This window comes from Ambystoma mexicanum, chromosome 2p (assembly GCF_040938575.1).
Source record: "Ambystoma mexicanum isolate Mex_15411 chromosome 2p, UKY_AmexF1_1, whole genome shotgun sequence".
Classification (NCBI taxonomy): domain Eukaryota; kingdom Metazoa; phylum Chordata; class Amphibia; order Caudata; family Ambystomatidae; genus Ambystoma; species Ambystoma mexicanum.
In genome coordinates this window covers 120,859,062-120,879,260 of record NC_090923.1, presented here as the reverse complement: position 1 = coordinate 120,879,260, position 20,199 = coordinate 120,859,062, and the positions used below count along the sequence as shown (strand labels likewise).

The 20,199-nt window shown below is 45.6% G+C and overlaps 1 protein-coding gene across 2 annotated transcripts in view; it reads left to right on the top strand.

Annotated features, from left to right (window-relative positions):
• The window catches only part of ABTB1 (ankyrin repeat and BTB domain containing 1), an 870,760-nt gene that overhangs the window by 98,933 nt on the left and 751,628 nt on the right, over positions 1–20,199 (top strand). The window lies entirely within an intron of this gene.

Below are 20,199 nucleotides of genomic sequence, written 5' to 3'. Positions count from 1 at the left end.
TAGTCTAGCAAAAAACCCCTTGGGTATCATGTATGGAATGTTATTGAAATAATGCAGCAGCCTAGGTAGCACGACCATCTTAAGCATAGCACCCCGGCCCATCATCGCTAAGGGTAGTTTCTCCCAAAACCTCATGCACTTCTCAATCCTCCCCACTGCCAATTCAGTATTGTGCCTGTGTTCCTCCCCGGTCGTGTGGTATACGTCTATGCCAAGGTACCGAAAGGTGCTTGTCGCCCATGGGATCCGCAATACTGGCAACCTCTCAGCCGGTATCCCCACATAGCCGCCCAGCGGGAACAGAGTGGATTTCCGAGGGTTGACCGCTATGCCAGAAAGCCAAGCAAACCTCTCCATCACCTCCAAGACATATTGCAAGTTCTCTTCAGGGTATTGGAGGTACAACAGCATATCGTCGGCATACAGGGATATCAGATGGCTCTCCCCCCCCACCTCTATGCCCACCGGGTCATACTGTTGCCGGAGGTAAATTGCCAAGGGCTCAAGGGCCAGGATGTACAACATTGGGGACCAAGGACATCCCTGCCTGGTGCCTCTACCTAACTGCCACCTGTCCGACACAACTGCCCCCGTACGAACTCTGGCTAGAGGCGCGCTGTATAATAATTCGGCCCACCTCCTGTACCCTGGCCCCATTCCGAAGTGATCCAGTGCCGCCAACAGCCACGGCCAACGAACAGAGTCGAACGCCTTGACCGCATCCAGCGCCACTATCGCCATTTCGCCGTCCTTGCTACATCCCCATTCGACCACTCTGTGTAGGCGTCTATGGTTGTGGGTAATGTTCCTGTCCGGGACATAGCCCGTCTGGTCAGGGTGAATCAGCTTGCCTATCACTCTCCTCATTCTAGCCGCCAAGACAGCTGTTAGGATCTTGCTGTCCTGGTTCAGCATCGACAAGGGTCGATAGGAGCCGCAACCGTGTCCCGGTGTATTGTGCTTGGGGAGTGGCACTATGACCGCTTCCCTGAGTGATTCTGGTAGCTGTCCCAGCTCAAACGCCTCATTAAACATGTCCAGCATGGGTGGGAGTACCTCCTCCCCATACGCCTTATAAAACTCACTGGGGAACCCGTCCGCCCCCGGGGCCTTGCAAGTGGGCAGCTGTCGCACTATCTCTCTGAGCTCTTCCAGAGTGATCGGAGCATCTATCTCCTCTCGCTCTTCATCGCTGATTCTGGGCAGGCCTATATCCCCGAGTACTTCATCTATCTCCTCTCGGCTCCCCCCTTCCCGATCTTCATACAATGTTTGGTAGTATTCTGCGAATGCCCCATTTACCCCTTCTTGCGTGTCGATCTCCGCACCCCCTTCGGTGATGACCGATCGGATCGGAGCCCTAGGGGTTTCGCTCTTATATAGCCAAGCGAGGAGCCTGCCTGTCTTGTCCCCACCCGCATGCAACCTCTCAATGTACTTCGTATAATTCAGGTTACAAAGTCTGTCCCAATGCCCAGAGCACCGCTGCTGCAGCTCAGTAACTACTTCCATATCCGTCCCACCCTTCTCCAATTCTTTTTCCAGCTCGATCTCGGCCTCTCGCAGGTCGGTCAGGATTCCGCCCATTAATCCCTTGGACTTCGCGATAGCAACTCCCCTCATCACCACCTTAAAAGCCTCCCACAAAGTACCAGCCGACTTGACACTCCCTGTGTTCGACTCAAAGTACGCGACTATCTCCTCCCTCATGTCCTCCTTGAATACCGGATCCCGTAGCGCTTCCGCCCGAAGGCGCCATGTTGGAATCCGTGCACGTGGGGGGCGCAGCCGCCATTGCATGATATGGGGCGAGTGGTCCGAGAGGACCCTCGCCCTGTAGTCAATCTGTTCACACTCTGTAAGAATGTCTGGAGTGGCAAAAAAGTAGTCGAGCCTCGTGTGCAGTTGGTGCGGAGCCGAATAGTGCGAATACTGCCTCCCACCCGGGTGTCTCGCTCTCCACAAGTCTACCAGGCCTAGATCCGTTAGCAGTGACTGCAATACCTTGGCCGCTGGGCTGGGCCTAACCATTTTGTCATCCGACCTGTCCTCCCTGGGGTTAAGCACACAATTAAAGTCTCCACCCCAGATTACTGTGCTCCCCATCCCTTCACCGAGTCTCGCGCACAGTGTCTTAAAGTAAGTCGCTGTGTCCTGGTTGGGCGCATAAGTGTTTATGATACAGACAACTCTACCTTCCACAATCCCCCGAACCATGGCCAGCCGCCCGTCCGACTCCACAACCTCCCCCAAGAGCTTGAACGGGACATGTGGTGCAACCCAAACCAGCACACCCCTGGCATACGCAGAGAATGTGGATCCAACCACTGTCCCCCTCCATTTTCTCCGCACCATTTCAAGTTTATCCCGTGTCAAATGCGTCTCCTGTAACAAGGCCACGTCTATCCTCTGCCTCTTCAAATACAACATGACCTTATTACGCTTCAGGTAGCTATTCAACCCTCTAACATTCCATGTCAATACCTTAAGGTCTCCCATGATTTATCCGTAGCTCCCACTTCCCCCTCTGGTCTGATCGCCTCCCCCCAGTCCCGACTACTTCCCTTCTCAGTTTCTTCCCCATAACAACTAACACCCCCCACCCCCCTAACCCAACCAACTGCCCAGCTCCATCCCTGGATCTCAGGCATCCCCGTGTCCGGTTCTCTCCGGAAGCCCGTGTAGAGAACCCGACACAGTGACTAATCTAAACACACACTGGGGTACGAATAAAACGGCCCTCGGATGCCCCCTACACATCTATATCCGCGCTCGCGGACCATGTTCGAAACAGTTAAAAAGTGCATCCCCATCACAAAGTGGCAAAGACTATATTCCAGTCCAAATGTTCAAAGTCAGCCGGGCCCACTGTTTCACTTAACTCTCCCTGCTCCGTCCGCCATCTGCTCATCGGGCTCCTGAGGGCAGTTCTGCGCATCGAGCCATTCCACGGCCTCCTCAGGGGTGTCGAAAAACAGCGTCTTAGCCTTGAAGAAGACCTTAAGTTTGGCTGGGTAGAGTAACATATACTTGAAACCGGCCGTCCGCAGGCGCCTTTTGACCGCCCCAAAGTTCATCCGACTGCGCTGCACTTGTAGAGTGTAGTCGGGGTAAGCAGTGATGGTTGCCTCCCCTCGCCGTATGGTGCCCCCTTTACGAAAATGTTCCAGAATCTTCTCCCGGTCTTTGTAGTTGAGGATCTTGGCGATCACGGGCCTGGGCGGATTACCCGGCGGTGGCCTTCTGATCAGGGCCCTATGTGCCCTCTCCACTGCAAATCCCTGCGTTAGGGCACCTCCGGTGATCTCCTGCAGCAGCAAGGTCTCAATAAAATCTGTGGGATTCTGGCCCTCAGCTCCCTCCGGTAGGCCCACAATCCGGATGTTGTTTCTGCGGGCCCGACCTTCTGCCTCTTCAGCCCTGCTTTCCAGGTTGCCTACCCTCTGCACCAGGGCATGGATCTCTCGTTTGTGCGCGGTGCATTCCGCCACAGTCGGGCCCATCTCCTTCTCCAGGGTCTCTGTGCGCTCGGCCAGGGTTCGCACATCTTGCCTCAGGAGGTTCACGTCCTCCTGTACCGCCCCGACCTGTAGTTCCATCGCAGTTTTCAGTTCGGCCACCGCAAGTTGGAGTTTGGTCTCCCATGTCGCCTTCAGACCTGCGATCGCTGCCAGGACCTCCTGGTTCGTTCCTCCTGTGGCCATCTCCTTGGGCTGGGCCTTCTCTTTGCTCCTGGTCCCCTCGGTGCCAGGCGACGTCTTGGCAAATTCGTCGAGCGTGGGCTGTTTATTCTTCGCCCTCAGGAGCTTGCTCGACATATCTTCGATCAGGAGCGTCCCTTCGATCTCGCTTAGGCCCCAGGCCTGGGGGCACTATGTCCCCCCGTCGCCACACAGTTTCGGCTACCTCCAGTCAGGCTTGCTCTCGCTGGATCGCGCTGAACGTGAACTGAGGGAATCGCCTCCAGAATCCCGGTCCCCGATCCTTTGTCCCAACATCAGGCGACGGCAGCCATTTTGTCTGCCGGCGAAGCTCCGGCACCAAAACTTCTCGCGGCTCCTGAGTACACAAGCGCTGCACAATCCCGTGTGAAAATGCATCCACATGTGCAGCCGAGCTTCGCATTTACAGTCATCACCGTCTATGCCACATCGTAGCGGCCGTTGCGCGGATTCAGCCGGATAATGTTCGGATCAGCGGGAGCTCCCGTTCAGGCACGTCCTTTCACATGGCGTCCAAGCCACGCCCCCCCAGCTACAAAGTCACTTACCACCACAATTCTGTACCATTTTTTTCTTGCCAAGAGTCCATTATCACTAGCCAATGGATGTGACGAGTGCACATTTTCAGCCCTGCACATATTATCAAATATTATTAAAACAGTAAAGGGATGTATGCACGTAGACCCACATCACATTCTTTAGAATAACTGAGAATATCAACAGTATACCACTATTTACTTCACAAGATTTATTGGATTGTAAAATAGTGCTTTTTAAACAGAAATGCTATATACATGGGGAGATAGTAATTGAAATCCCAAAGCTTACTTCAACGAAATATACAGGATCTATTACCAATCCAGATCACCTTTAAATCCTGCAACAAAGTGATTACACAGGTAAGTATCATTTTAGCTACTTTTATCAAGGCCTAAAAGAGTGAAAGACCGTGATGTTCGCATTAAAATGCACTGAAAATCAAAGTAGGTACTTAATATACTATGATTGCTCCAATATTTCAGGATCTTAAAGGGAATAAATGTACAATGCTAGTTTACAGTACGTAATTGTTATTGCCACTTCTAGAACATTTAGGATTGCTGTATGAAAGGCCCTGAGAGCCCGGGATCAGAAGTCTAGGCTGGTAAAATAGCTCACCGGGTTGAGTGCTCGCTGTTGTGAACTGTTTGTGCTCTGCAGACCGCAGGTCCAAATCCCAGTAAGGTCGAACCAGCCTTTTATCCTTCCGCGGTCGATATCATTTGTACCAATTACGACTGGTAATAACTGTATATACATTTTTTCTATGTAAGGCGCTTTGAATAAAAGCACTATATAAATGACAAGTTATTATTATAACTGTATATTGGGTTAGGGTAGAAGGTGATTGAGACTTTGGCTCAGTTTACAGTCTCATAAAGTGCCATGGCCAGAACTCCTGGTCTTTGGGTGAAGGAGAACCTCTTTGATGTGACTCATAATGAGGAGAGCATGACTGGAGCAACTACAGTGATGGAGGCCCATATGTTAGCCAGCAATCAGGGCAGAAGTGGCTCAGGAGAGGCAACACAGATGCAGCACAGCCATCAGCATGGCTCCAAGATGAGGAGAATATGTAGTGCAGGTGTGGACACCCTGTCCCAGTGGTTAAATAAGGAGGCAGTAGCTTTGATCTAGTCAAACAGGGCTGCAGAGAAGCATAATCCAGCTGTTCTCTCCGTAGCAAAGGCAGGAAGTACCTCAGACACAATTCTATTGGACAGGGGAGCCGAGTAGAACATTTTGAGGAAGCAGCACAGACCTACTGCAAGGATTTTTAAGGAAAGCAATTTCTATCTCTGGTACAAAGACATAAACTGAAGCAGTGGCCAGGGATTCGAAAATATTTATACACAGGTACAGTGCTTTTGCCTAATTCAGCCATCCAATTGTTGGCAACCATTCTGACAGGCCAGACAAACTCCTATTTTTCAGGGCATTAAAACTAGTACCAATTACGACTGGGTAATAACTGTATATAAACATTTTCTATGTAAGGCGTAATCCTAAATGTTCAATCAGAGATGTTGGTTGGGATGTTTGGTAGGTCAGGCACAGGAGAAGGACAACTAGACCTTTTTAAATACTCTCACTATTAAAGTAAAAGAACATGACTTATTTATCCGTACTTCTAAGGTGAATGCTCCCTACTCTACAAAATAACACAAGGGTGCTCGTCGGAACGTTTTAAAGTAAATCAACTTTGTCCTCCGTGCAACATGTGCTACCCTACTGGCTGTCTAAACCACTAACAAAGAAAACAAAAAGATTTATACTGGAGAATTGGTCTTCCTGCGCTTTCTTGGCTTGTGCTGATTGGTGCAATACCCCCTCCCCAACTGTCTCTCAAATCCTGGGCTTTTGGGTTTTTCCATGTCCTCAGCTTGCGCGTACAGTTCAAAAACAAAGTTCAAATGTCTCTTGGTTGCGCTCCTGGTTTCCAGATCTATGTCTACTTGTATAGTTCACAACAAAGTTCCTTGATTTTCTGTACCGAAGGGGGACTCCTGACACAAAGCAAAGCCTTCTTTAAGATAAGTTTGTTTTCTTAAGATTACAATTTAATTCAGGTTCACCCCCTTTAGGTATTTCCCATCCTTTCTACTCCCTGGTAACCCCTTGTGAATTATTGTGTTTAGTTTACCCCCTAAGGGTGCTTCTCATGCTTTCTGCTCTCCGGTAGCCCCTTGTGGGATATTGGGTCCAGGCTCACCACCTCAGGGTGTTTCTATTGCTCTCTGGGTTTCTATAGCCCACTAAAGGTCCTCAGATTCTCTATTCGCTTTCTCGTTACTCTTACTACTTTCCAGAGTATTGTGGAGTTTGACAGCCCTCATCCCTCTACTCGGCTTGACCTGCATACCTGCTTATTTACAGTGCTATTTTGTGGTGGGGGCAGTCACTCCAGCAGCGTAAGATCCGCCATTCTGGGGTTGTTGGTTCCCTGGTTGTGCTCCTTCTTCCAAGCGCCGTTATTTGGGCAAACCGGTATGCCCGCTTTGGTGCTGGTTCGGTCTCTCTGCATTGGAGACTTCAGTGTCTTGGACTCTGGGCCATCCTTGGGTCGGTGGTGTTCCACTGGCTCTCTGATCACCACATATGCAACATGGATGTCCTGGCTCCGATTGCTGTAGTGCATGCTACATGCAGTTTTGCTCGGGCTGGCTCCTTCCCCGTGGATGGTTCGCTGTGCATCTTCTCCTCTCCTCCAGGTGATGGTCTCGGCCCTTTTACCTCAATCTCTGTATCGAGAGACAAAACGCCATTATTTCTGAGTTTTGTTCATCATGGAAAGGTCAGCAAAAGGGCCCTGTAAATTAATACTGTGATTAGCCCCCATATATCCAATAAAGGCTTGTGAGTGATGTTAAGGGAGATGTTATTGTCAATTGGGGATTCCTTGTCCCCTAAGCGGGGTCACCCTCAGTGGGATACTGCTCCCCCCTTGTGGAGAAGGGATGAACTCCCTTACTGTCCATCGCTGTGCTCTCTGCCCCTTAGTTTGCCAACTGCCTCTCACTTTTCCCGTCTTAGCTTTCTGTGCCCTTTTAGAGAACAATACCATGGCGGAGTGAAAGTGTCTGGTCCCCAAGATGGGGTAGAAGAAATAAAACCCCAAGAAGGAGTGAAAGAAGCAATACCCCACAGTGAGGAGAGACGTATGACTCCAAAGGTGCTCTAGAGAAACCATACTCGGGGATGGCGTGATTGCAGCTCCATTGCAAGAGTCAAAGACTATTATACCAGAAGACGAGGAAAACTAAAAACACGTTCTTGTTTTGAACTTTGAACTGTACATTCAGGCACAGCGCCTGGAAACATCCAAAGCCACTTTTGGGTGGGGGTCAGAAGCAAGCCACCATTTCAGACATTAAGGGGGATACCCTTTTCTGGACAAATGTATGTTTGTCCTCTTTATTAGTGGTAGGGTCATGTGAGGTTTTGACAATAGAATAAGCCCACTTACATCTTGTCAGGATGCGAGTGAGAGTGGTAGAAGTTAAGGAAATCAGCGCTTTGTATTTGAAGCAGAGTATTGATGTGAACAGACCCTGCACCAAGAACTCGGCGCTGTACACTGAGAGGAAAGGCAATGCCAGAAAAACCCTTGCGAAGATGGAGTCGAAGTCACTGGAAATGAGAGCCTGCAGCAGGCAGTATCAATAGCCCTTATTTGGAGGACAGAAGAACTGTTAAGAAGGCAATTGAAGGAGGTAGAAGTCTGAAGTTCTTGCAAATCCACTGGGCAGATGAGGAAAGAATGCTGGAAGTCACTGGAAATGAGAAAGGCTCCAGCAGGCAGTATGAATAGCCCTTTGCTTATTTGGAGGACAGAAGAACTACAAGACAATCCAAGGAGGTAGAATTCTGAAGTTCTTGCACAACCAGAGGACAGATGAGAAAAGAATGCTGCGCCGGAAGAGGATTGCAGTAAAAGCGGGACACAGGAGCCAGAGGCAGATCGCGGAGTAAGCAGTAAGTGAGGTAGCAGCAGAAGAAGGTAAACAGAGCAGAAAGAAATAGCAGAGGGAATCAACCAGGAGAGGGAGCAGGAAGCGATATCCAACAAGGATTCAAACATGAAACGAGCAGAAACCAGCTTCTGTACTCCTGGGGTTGAGACGCCCGGCGTTCCGTTCTCCAGCTTTTACCCGGTGCGAACCGAGATGGGTGCAATGAATCGCTGAAGAGGGATGCGCCAGCTTTGCCATAGCGACCAGGGCTGTGGTCTTACAGGTCAGAACTTATGTTAGATTAGGCGTTGAGACAGAGGACTGTCAGGTTTGTAAGACTTACTGATGAGCACCATTTATTTTTTTCTTTTAGATAGTGCCAAGATCTATGTTATCGATGGGGAAAGAATAGGCCTACTTCTTTCTTTAATAAAACACAATCTTTTTGCCATGACCTCTTGTGCCCCTCCCGTGAATGAATTACCACTTTTTCTGTAACCATCTTGCCTATGTCTTTGCACAGCTACATTGATCCCTAGGGGAGAAGAGAATTCCGTTTTAGAACCAAGTATGATTTTGGGACCAACTTAGACCTACCTCTGAAAACCATGAGCCAAGAGGATTTTGTTGACCACATACTCTCCCGATGGCTCTAACTTTCCAGGTCACTAAGACTCTGTTCTTGTCGTTCTAGAAATAGTTGCAATACTACATAGCTTTTTCTTTTCAGAGTAAATCGGGTATAGTTTGAGTAATATACCAGCTTTTTTTGGCGTATCTTGTGCCAATCTACCACTCTTTGTGGGCGAGAGTCGCGTTGCATTTTCCACAGCCACGTGACCAGAGAAAAAGAACAGATATCTTGTGGGAAAGCGAGGGCTGTGTGTATTTTCTATTAAAAAGGAAATTATGTAATTGTATACTGTAAACGCTCACTTTTACAATGTTAATTTCCTTTGATCTCTTCCCGTAGGTTTATAGTGAATATGTCGAATGACATTTCTTTCAAGAAAAAAAAATGCCGAAAAAAATGATTTGGATTTTTTTTTTTTTTTTTTAATGGGGTGCTTCCCCTCAATCTCCTGTTTTTTTTTTAATTGACACTTTATAGCTAAACCAAAAAAAAACATAAAAATAAAAAAAAACATTCAAATTTTTTTTTTTTTGCCATCATTTTTTTCGACATAATGGCATTCGAAAAATGTTTTTGGATACCCTTCCAGTATATATCATAAATCATCTTTAAATGATAGTCTATCAGAAAATAATGTAAATGGTTATTCTAGGTTTTGATAATTTCCAAGAATATGTTGCATTCCACACTGAATTGGGCATCACAAGGAGATGGGAAGAAGCAGACACACTGGGAGCATAATTGAGAACAAGATGGTGCTGCCAAACATACAACTGTAATCTCACTGAACAGTAGGTTCTCAGTAACCCTTCCTCTTTCTCAACACAGTGGGATGAGCAAGGATTTGTTTAGTTCCCTGACAGACTTGTGATCATTTCCCGCAGCGGATAAATACCTTCATGTAATCTCCATATAGGCCACACACACACATATGAGACAGTCTGTGACTCTGGACTGCCCCTGCACATGTAGAGGGTAGCCTTTTCACAAGTTCTTGTGCATCTCCGATATTGTAAATCTTTATATTATCCATTTGTATGAGAGGCAGCCAGTTCTTCCCTCATAAAGATGGCCATATCTCTGACTGACCATGCATAATGCACATGGCCCTTTAATTTTGACGCAATTTGTACTATGGAGGTTTATTTTGAGACACTTCAATATTGCTTTATTCAGACTTTGAATACATCCATTCAACACAGAAGAAAATAAATTGGCATAACATATTGCATGATTATAAAATGAGTATGTAAAAAAAGAATGTGCATAATTTGTTAAATTATCAAGTCCTAAAAGCCAGAACGCACAATACTCCAAGGACCAAATATGTTTATCATAAGAAATAGCTATGGCAATATCTTATATAAGTCTTTACTGCCTTAGCAAACATTTCATAAATCAAATCAATAATATATTAGTGCATGGTTGTATCAATGTTTAACATTAGTATTAAATGCAATTGTACATGCTGATTATTCCCAGCAGAGCCCATCAACTGCGGTTGAGAGGCCCACTCCCCATAACGGCTCAGGAATCCGCAAAGGTTTGCAGACCTGGCCCAATGACCATTTGTTTCCACAGTAGGGAATCTTCATACTGAAAGCCCCCCTATTGTATTCACCCAGTGCTCCTTACTATGGAGCTGGCTGTTCAGGGCTGAGCAGCCCTTTAGTGCTGTTAATTAGGTCCTCCGTGCTGTGATTTGGCCTTACTGTGACATAAAGCTCTATTCAAGTTATAAGTGTGCTAAAGCTTTACATGGTACAGCCATGTAACATTCTCAGCCCGTGAGCTGTGCAGTGGCTGTACTCTCAAACAATATATTATCAGAGTATCACACTATTCACCCACCCTCTTTCAATGTGGCAGTCTATTTTGGACCTGACCACATCAGCCCTCCCGGTTTTGCAGCCCCCAAATTATTGTTCCGAGTTTGTCAAAAAGCCACCATAATTTAACAAGGCGGCTAAAGCATACCCCGATGCCAAACACCAAGTGTTATTAATTACCTATTGCGTACCTAAACTGCTTCACATTAACAATCTGTTTGATATCAAAATAGCTCCTTTCTAAACTACTGATCTATTGGTCACCTTAAAGGATCTACACACATCCCGGCCATGAAAGAACATTCCCTTTCCCCTTCTTTTTTTTTTATTATTATTTTTTTCCTTTATTGTTTTTGGTTTATTTAAACCTTTACAAAAAAAATTCTCAAATATATTTTTTTACAAAACATTAAGATACTGAGATAAAAACAGAACAATCATACATTCGCTACTTACGTATAAGGTACTTAAGTTACGAAGTTACCACTTAAAATAATACACTTTGTCATTACATACATAAAATACTTTGTAAGACCAATGCATCTTATACATAAGCATTTAAAAGGTTTTCTAACCTAAACATTAGATTATTCAAGGACATTAGTCTGATCACACTAGGTCACAAATAATTCTCATAAATTCATTGACTCTTATTTTCAAAGCCGTAGAGTTACCGTGAAGCATCTCGTACCATATGTTATCTCTATTCACTCTGGTAATGTCATTTACGAACATTGAAAAATATTCAATTCTCTGTTTCAACAATTTCGGACAAATCAGTAACAAGTGCAGTAGTGATTCATTAACCCCGATTACCTTACAGTGCCTACAATATTTAGTACCCTCAGCATTTTTGGCTCGTATATTTTGTTTCTCAAAAGTATTCAGTACACTAAACCGAAATCTCATTGTCAAATTTCGAAAATATCTAGAGGGATATTTTACAAGATATTTCTCTGTAATCGATTTCCACTTCCAGAATGAAATTACTTGCGAGTATAAAGGGGAATTTAGAATCTTTACATTATTTTCAAGCCAGTCAAATGCTTTTATCAATTCTTTGACCTTTCCAGCGTTCTTTATAAGAGTCTCCATTGATAATCCTAGATCAAATACATTTTTAGCACATACTCTTTTTAGGCCAGTCATGAATACATCCTCCAAATCTTTCCCCAAGTAATAATACAACGTGTTATTTTCAGATACAAGACATTTCCGCAATAATGATAACTTCTTCCAACACATGACACTTTTTAAGGATGACAAACCCAGCTCATAGCGTATCATTTCCATAGGTATGCATGTGCATGTCGGAATATGTTTTAAAACAGTTCCCCTTCTATTTCAACCCATCATTGTGTCACCCACTTTCCCATTGTCACAATCATTGTCACAATCCCTTAAGGTAGGTTACACAGTGTACTCACCAAGGAAGGTCCCCCCCTTCCAGAGTAATGAGTTCTCTTAGAGAGCGCAGGAGTCAGTTGTTGCTCTGGTCGGTATAGCGCCTGAGCTCCGAGGGACTCGATCCTTTCTTTATTAGAACAAACAACTTCCCGGTGATACACCTCACTAGCTGTTACGCAAGGATAGCTAGAGGAGTAAATCACCTGAAAGGGCGTGGGTCAAAAGACCACAAGAACGCCAGGCTGAAAACAAAGAAAGGAGGAACGAGTCAGTAACATTCTAGGATAGATACCCGTAACCCTTGTATGCGAGATTCACTGACCTGGATGTGGGTGTATCCAAGATTAAGGGTTCAGAGGGGCCTCTTTCTGGGAACGGTACATAAGAAATTACGTTAAGTATTAGAGGAGACCGTGAACTTAACCCTGTCCTCCCCCCACCCCGTGTCCCCAATCTCTGGAACCTAATAGGTATGATATCTCAAATAAACTGGGTAATAGTTTGGTTTTTAGGGTCCATGTGGAGAGGAAGGGAAGGGAAGATTAGTATAGGGACTATCCCGTACGAAACAAGGGACGCACTGGTTCGGGTTGGTGCACATGGCGTGATGCTGCAGGGCATACAAAATCAAGTGCAAAGGTACAGTATGAGGAAAAAGAGGGAGTATTCAGCAGAAGGCACGTAGATGCAGCAAAATCTAGCAGGAGGAGCGTAGAGGAGAGCAAAGGCAATGTAGAAGTAGAATGGGATAAGTTCGTAACAAGGAAGGCAGTTTAAAATCAGAGCAAAGCTACACGCACAGGTGAGCAACAGGGAACTCCCTGGATAGCACTAACAGGAGTTGACTTACCGCCGGGAAGAGCAGCTTGGAAGTCGAATGCGGGCCGTTGTATTCAACGTGCGGTCAGGATCCAAAACAAAACAGCAATCAGGAGGAATCCGGGGACAGGCAAAGGTTTGTAACAAGGAGGCTGACAAGGATGGGACCAGAGGCGGAGACACAGAAGTTCCAGATACAGACAAGGTCGGCAACGGTATATCAAACATGGATTTCACGGAAGCAGGACCAAGGAACACAGAGTAACTTCAATCAGAAGCACCCGTCCGCAGTGTAGGCAGAGGTTTATGTGTGCCTGTGAGGCCTTTAGTGATTTTAGGCCCAATTCAAATCTAATAAGGGCAATGGGAACACAATTTGGTAATTTTAGCGTTTGCCGCTATATCGACCCTTCCAGAATCAGGAGTTTATCCCAAGTCCAGGACTGTGTTGTTTCAATTGCATTCAATAGCTTTGTTATAACTTTCCTCTCATAATACTGCACAGCGGGACTGGAGGAGAATTTCCCGAATGTTTTATTTACCTTTACCAATTTCGATGAATGGGACTTTGCCCTACATGTAAAATAGTCCCATACCTGGTACTTGATGGGTTTACTGAGACCTGAATGCCCAAGTAGATCGAATTGTCGTCCTGTGTCAGTTTCACCTTATTTAGAAACCAGTTCCCTTTATTTCCCTTCTGATTCGTTGTAAACTCCATCTGCATCTGCAGAGTATCTCTGATTTTCAAGCTTTGGGGGAAACATAAGCCACTGGCCTTAATGATTAATCGAAATCTGCCATAAACAGATTAAAGAGGCAAGGTGCCAGTACGTACCCTTGCCTCAGCCCCAATTTGGTCTCTGTTTTCTATATAGTAATACATAGTGAAAGGTCAAATTAATAAAATAATATATAATGCCAGGAAAACATTACAACATTCAGAGTGTATGTCCAGGAGAGGTTTGTTCCAGTGCTTAGGTGCTACAGACTGACAGGGGGAAGCCCTTCATGTTTGTTTCGTGTTACCTTTGAAGAGCACGGAAGATGTAGGGAGGCAGATCTTACCTTCATGGAAGGAGTTCGTTTTGTAGAGCAGGAGGAGAGGTAAGAGGGACCATTGTTGGCACAATTTTCAGGATTCTTTGTTGGATGGGAAGTCATTTGAAGACATTAAATGTATTGATGATCGGATCCAACGATGTGAGAGCAAAGGTAGGCTTTGCAGTATTGTTTTTAGCAACTGTAATTGATGAGCAAGGCCTTTGTTGGGAGTTGCAGTAGTCAGAGAGATGCCAGGTTTGGTCGATAATCTTCAGTAGTTATTCAGGTGAGGGATGCTGTTCCTATTCATGTGAAGTTGGAGATGCGATTTTTGAGTGACCTTATTAGTCTGAGAAATACATTGAAACTCACTGTTTAACAAGAAACCCAGTTTTCTGGCTAAAATGATAAGGGAGGAAGGCGGAACCCACGAAGCAGACCATTTAAAATGGGAGGGTAGAGGGTTGGAGAATGCTGAAGAGGATGAATGTTTTGGTAGGATTTAGGCTGAGGGTATTTTCTGTTGTCCTGTTTTGAAGCCTTTGACGGAGAGGAGTGATGTTACTTTCAGATTCTGTACAGGGAATGGTTAGCACAATTTGAGAACTGTCAGCGTGCTATTGGAATGTGGCTGTAAAGGACTAAATCAGATAAGCTAGAGACTTGACAGACATTGACCAGCACTCAAATGATGACACCCTGGGGAATGCCCAGGTCAGCTGACAAATGGCTGAGACTGCAGGTCAACAATTTCACCTGCAGACTTTTAGTTATTCAGATGTCCATGAGAGGGCATCTCTATGACGGCCCATTCTTTCATGTAGTCTCATGACCAGCGAGCCCTGTGTAGATGACCGTGTCAGGGCAGCAGAGATGTCAACAAGTGTTAGAGCATCAGATATATTTATGACTAGAGAAGTGAGTGTCCTTCCCTCATGTAGAGCAGATTGGATTCAGTGCTGCTTCTGCAGGGTCAAAAAAGTGTTTTTTGTAAAGTAATTTATGGATCTTACAGAGTGCCATCAGTTGAGAAGCAGTGATCTTTTCTAGTATTTTGAAGCGGAACAGGATATTCGATATGGAGCTGTCGTACTGTACGGTCTGTTGTTGTTTTTTAGCAGCAACAAAGCCTTCCTACTTCTATAGGACAAGGTGGTGGACAGACCAGGAAGAGGAATGTGTCCGGTACATGATGGCAAAAGCGTGACCATTGCAGGGTTGGCCAACCAGGAAATGAAACCCAGAATACTAACTTTGTGGAAGAAGGAGGCATACAGTTTGTTAATAGGGTAGTAGAGCCAGGAGCCAATGTTACCAGTTATGAGCAATCTGTGGGGCTTAAGTTCGAGATAGGTGAGTGGCTTGCTTTTTTCAGAGAGAGAAAAAAAGAGGATAGGCTCTTTGAAGTGGTAAGCAACAACTTTAGTGAGGGAAGTGATATGGTTGATGAGTTTGAAAACATGCTTTTCAAAGGACCTGGTAGGGCTAACTTGCAGGAGTGAGATATTGCGGTAGAACGTAACATCAAAACAAGTACCTTAGATCCCAGACCAATGTTAGCAATAATCGTATGAGTGGGGGTACATCAACGTGCTCAGGGCAGCACTTAACATCCCCAAAAGAGACCACATTACACAAGCCAGACGAGAGGCCCACTGCCTCCCGGTTAAGGAAAGAATTACATTCAAGACTCTTACCTTAACACATAAATGCCTTAGCCTCTCAGCCCCCTCTTACCTATCCGAAACCATCCAGAAAGACACCTCCACAAGGCCCAGAAGAACGCACCACGCTAGCCAGCTGCACATCCCGCCTATCGAAAGAGCTAAAACAGGAGGTATAGGCTTCCCACACCTAGCGCCTAAACTCTGGAACGCCCTGCCACACGCCCTTAGAGCTGAAATCTCCCTCACCACCTTCCGCAAAAGCCTCAAAACCACACTTTTCAACTGACACATACAACTTCACATTAGCCCTTCTCACTGTGTCATGTTGACTGTAACTAAGCATGTATAACCTAACAGACTGTGCCGTACTCCAGCATGTCTATTGCATATCTCTGTAAATTGTTATACTCCCACTTACCAGATTTGCTCACTGTAACACCGCCACGATGGCCTAGGGCTGCTGTGCGCTTTATAAATGTTTTTCGCGCCTTGAAACACATGTGTATAGGCGCGTTACAAATACCATATCATATCATATCATGTTAATAAATAAATAAAGTAAATAAATTGTGGGAAAAGGTGTAGTGGTGGTGTTGGAAAATCAGGCAAAAGATGTCAATTTTGCAATCTTCGATAGATTCAGTATTGCAGATATCGACTGGTAGGCTGCAAGATAAGTAGTGTAAGATTTGCCATGGTGTTGCAGCACACATATGTTAAACCTGTGCCAATTCCACCTTTCAAATTGTCTTGTGTTACAGGTTTGTTTGTAATCCAGTAAGTGGAAATGCTCTCTGCCCCATGATTGCTCGTTATTTCCTGAACACAGGTCAAAACCATGAACCATCACAATGTTGGGACAGACGTTCTTGCAAATGGCACATTTTTACCTTTGAAACATGTACTTTCTGCTTACAGCTTTCATTTTAAACCCCTAAATCCCAAATGAATCACTGTTTTGAGACTTAACAGAGTTATCTTTTCTCTTGGCTACGGCTTCCATCACCCATTTACTCACTCAATCAGAGGGCTGATAACCCTCCTGGGTAAGCTTTTCTTTGTGTGTGTATTTTGTTTGGGCTACTCTTAAATTGTGATGGTTTCCTGTGCATAGGGGACTTGCTAGCCCAGGCCAGCCTCCCCCTTCCAATGCTGCTGCTGATTGGTCCTTGCCTAAAGCACATGCCCAGAAGCACCCAAAGACTCCAAAACCTTTTCTCTCAGCTACGGACTTCCATCGCTCATTTTCTTACTCAATCCGAGGGCTGATAACCCTCCGTGGTAAGCTTTTTTACGTGTGTTTTTGGGATTCCCTTTCATTATGGAAGTTTCCTGTGCATCGCACACTTGCTGGCCCATGTCAACCTGTCACCGCTCCCATGCTGCTGCTGATTGGTCCGTGGCCCAAGCACGTGAACGTAAATCCTCTTCTTCATTGGCTTTCCCTGGGCAGCCGGCTAAGGGCCACAGGCAAAGGGCACCTCCTTTATGCTCCTTCCATTGCCTGTTTGCCTGTTTGCCATGGGTCGCCCAAGCCCAGCCTCGATATTCGGTCTGTAGCATCTACAAGGTAAGAGACATCCATTTTGAACCCAATGTAAACACTCTTGCCACATAGTCAAGCAATGCCACTTCTATTTCACTACTCTAACTTAACTGCATTGGAACCTAGATTACTTATTATTTTATGCACATTAAACTATATAGGTTAATTTGCATTGGAGGCACACCACATATACTCACCTTTTGATGGTAGTAGCACAATTGCGCCCACCTCTGGGCAGTATCTAACGGCATATTAGAAATGTGCAATTGCACTGATCCTAGATGCACACCTACGAAAAGTCATCTGAATCTTGTTTTGAGTTTACTGAATTTGATTTCAAGTGCATTAGAGCGTAGCCAATATATTGAATCTAGGTGAGTCTTAGAATGTAGCCCACAAGTTGAATCTAGGTGAATTCTAGGGCGTAGCGATATCGAATCTAGGTGCATTTTAGAATGTAGCCAATATGTTGAATCTAGGTAAATTTTAGAGTGTAGCCAATATAATTCATATTTCATTTTGTGCATTTCCGTGTACTTTCCACATCTAATGCCCTCTCCCCTTCCATACTGTTTAGAACTGTGTTTGTCGTATTCCCCTTGGCTGTAGTGTCCTTCTCAGGACTTATGAACTCTTCCGTGGTCTTTCCCATAATCTTTTCATGTTGCGTCCTCCCCATCGGTTCCTCTACCCCTCCTCCCCCCCTTCTGTTTCTCTTCCTCCCTCCCAGTTTTGTCTTTCAGTTTCAGTTAGATAAGGTGATATTTCAACCATTTGAACCCCTTGTTGCTTTCAAACGCTGCCTTCATGTTTTTGATGTTAGAGGCTCCCCCCTTGTTTGAGCCCTTGGACGAGCTCGCCCTCATTGAGCTCTCTGTAGCTGTCAAAGTATCGAGAATGTCAGTGGGTAGGAGAGAAGGGGTTGCGCGTGACGGCTTAGGAGATGGTAATGTTGTGGGTGGCACAGAGTACGAGGAGGATGTGGGGGGAGATTCAAGCAAGGTGGTCCGGCTAAGCAGAGGGTGTAGGGGGGAGGGAAATTATAAGCGCGGGACCTTACCCGTAACCCACCGGGTTAGCGTAGATCCGCTCTGCTCATCTCTCTCCACAAATAATAAGAAAACTCTCCTCAGGCTTCTCGTGCTTGACACTTGTTCCTCTGTGTTTTCAGATAAATTTTCAGTGACATGCTTTGTCTTCTTAGACATCTCTATCCCCTTCCTCACGTCCCTCTCAGCAGTCAATAATCAATCAACATTTCAACAATTCAGTGACGCTTTATCTGCCAAAATGCCGGCCGCATGACACAGCACAAGTCGTGTTTAGCAGAGTCCTCCCGCTTCCCACCCTCCCAGTCGGCCGACTGGAGAGACAGACTGGACTCCCTGCCGCAATCCACGCCACATATCAGTGACTGAGTTTGTTAAAGTGGCAGTAACGTAATTCTCACTGCTAGCACGTTTCTTTACCTGAAACAAATATCTATGCATCTGGTAACAGTTGTCTAGACATAGATTTTTGGGAGAAATAGAATTTTCTTCCAGAGTGATTACAAATGGTTATGACTAGGACAAACATGAGGGCTGTGATGCCATAGCGGGGCTTTATGACCAACTCCCCTGCCTGACTCTGGGGTTTCTTAGTGGGGTGGTTAAACTGGCCAGATTCCTCAGTATGCTAGAGGATGATGGACCCAGTGGCGGAGTATAGAATACAGAGAATCCCCTAGTCACCCAACTTATCCACTCTCATATGACGTTGAATGGTCTCAAGGAAACATTCTGTTCAATGGCTCTTTAGGTGTGTCCCACATAAGTCAGGGCTTCCAGAAAGATGCACAATGAGAACATCCCACTGGCCTCGATGCCTGTGACAGCACCCAATTATGCCAGTTTTACTCCTCAAGTGGCTAGCTTTACTCCTTGAAGACAGGTTATCCCAAAGGTGTGAAGAAACCATTGTCTAGATGCTGGGTCCCAGTAACACGAGGCACAAAAGGGCTTCCGGGGTCACGGTATCCAGACATCTGGAAGGAGGGAGCCAAAGGCCAGAGCCCTCAGCAGGTATGCAGGATAGGGGGCTGTAGAGTCGTCTATAAAAGGCTGAACCTGCGTAATGTGGCCTTTTGATCTGGAATCCTGTGGTTCAGCCTTTTGTGAACTGCATTCGCACATAGATTTGAGAAACCCCATTGCAGAGAGTTCAATCAATTCCTTCACTATGGCACATTAGTACCAGATGAGACACCGCATGAATGACACAGGTAACATTTGAACAAGCCATTTTCTTCCTCTTGCGTTGGCAAGCGAACACCCGAGTAAACCCAATAAAGGTATCTCTGAAATATATGCCACCCATTCCCCATGCAAGGACAATATTGTAGCGATGGAAGGGTTAGGAACTATTTTCTTTTTGCAACTTTCAGTCCATAGTTTCGTATGATACCCCATTCTTTTTGCTCTGTGAAGTGGGAGGAGGAATGAGAATGTGGACAAGTGTTAGATAGTATAAAGATCAGCCAAGGAGAGAGTTGACAAAGAGGCAGCCGAACCATGTAGAGCCCCCTGAGATGGCTACATAAAAACCTGGACTGTGGCAATACTTGCAAAGAAGCTCTAGGTCTGCCAATAGCTGTTAGAAGAGACTCCTTGACATCTGGAGAGCCTACTGAATGCATTGTTCCGAGGCATAAGAACTGGACAAGAGCAATAAAAAAGGATTGAGAACACCTTAAACCCAAACGCGAGGAGCCCAAGAGGAAGGTGTGTGGCAGGTGTGAGGGTGGCCCTCAGTCAAAACAGTCCTGCATTCCTCACAGCCAAAAGTCTGTTTGGGATTGCACAACCCAAAATGGAATCAATGATTAATTCTTACAGAGCTCCTCCATCCAAATTCCATTAAATTCACCCTGTCTGACTAATTTTGACACAGGTTTTTAAATGCACAACATCGTTGTGCAAAGAAAGGTGGAAGTATATTTGTATCATACCCATGACAAGAATGCATTAATCTGCATCTTGACTGTTTTTACTAAAAAA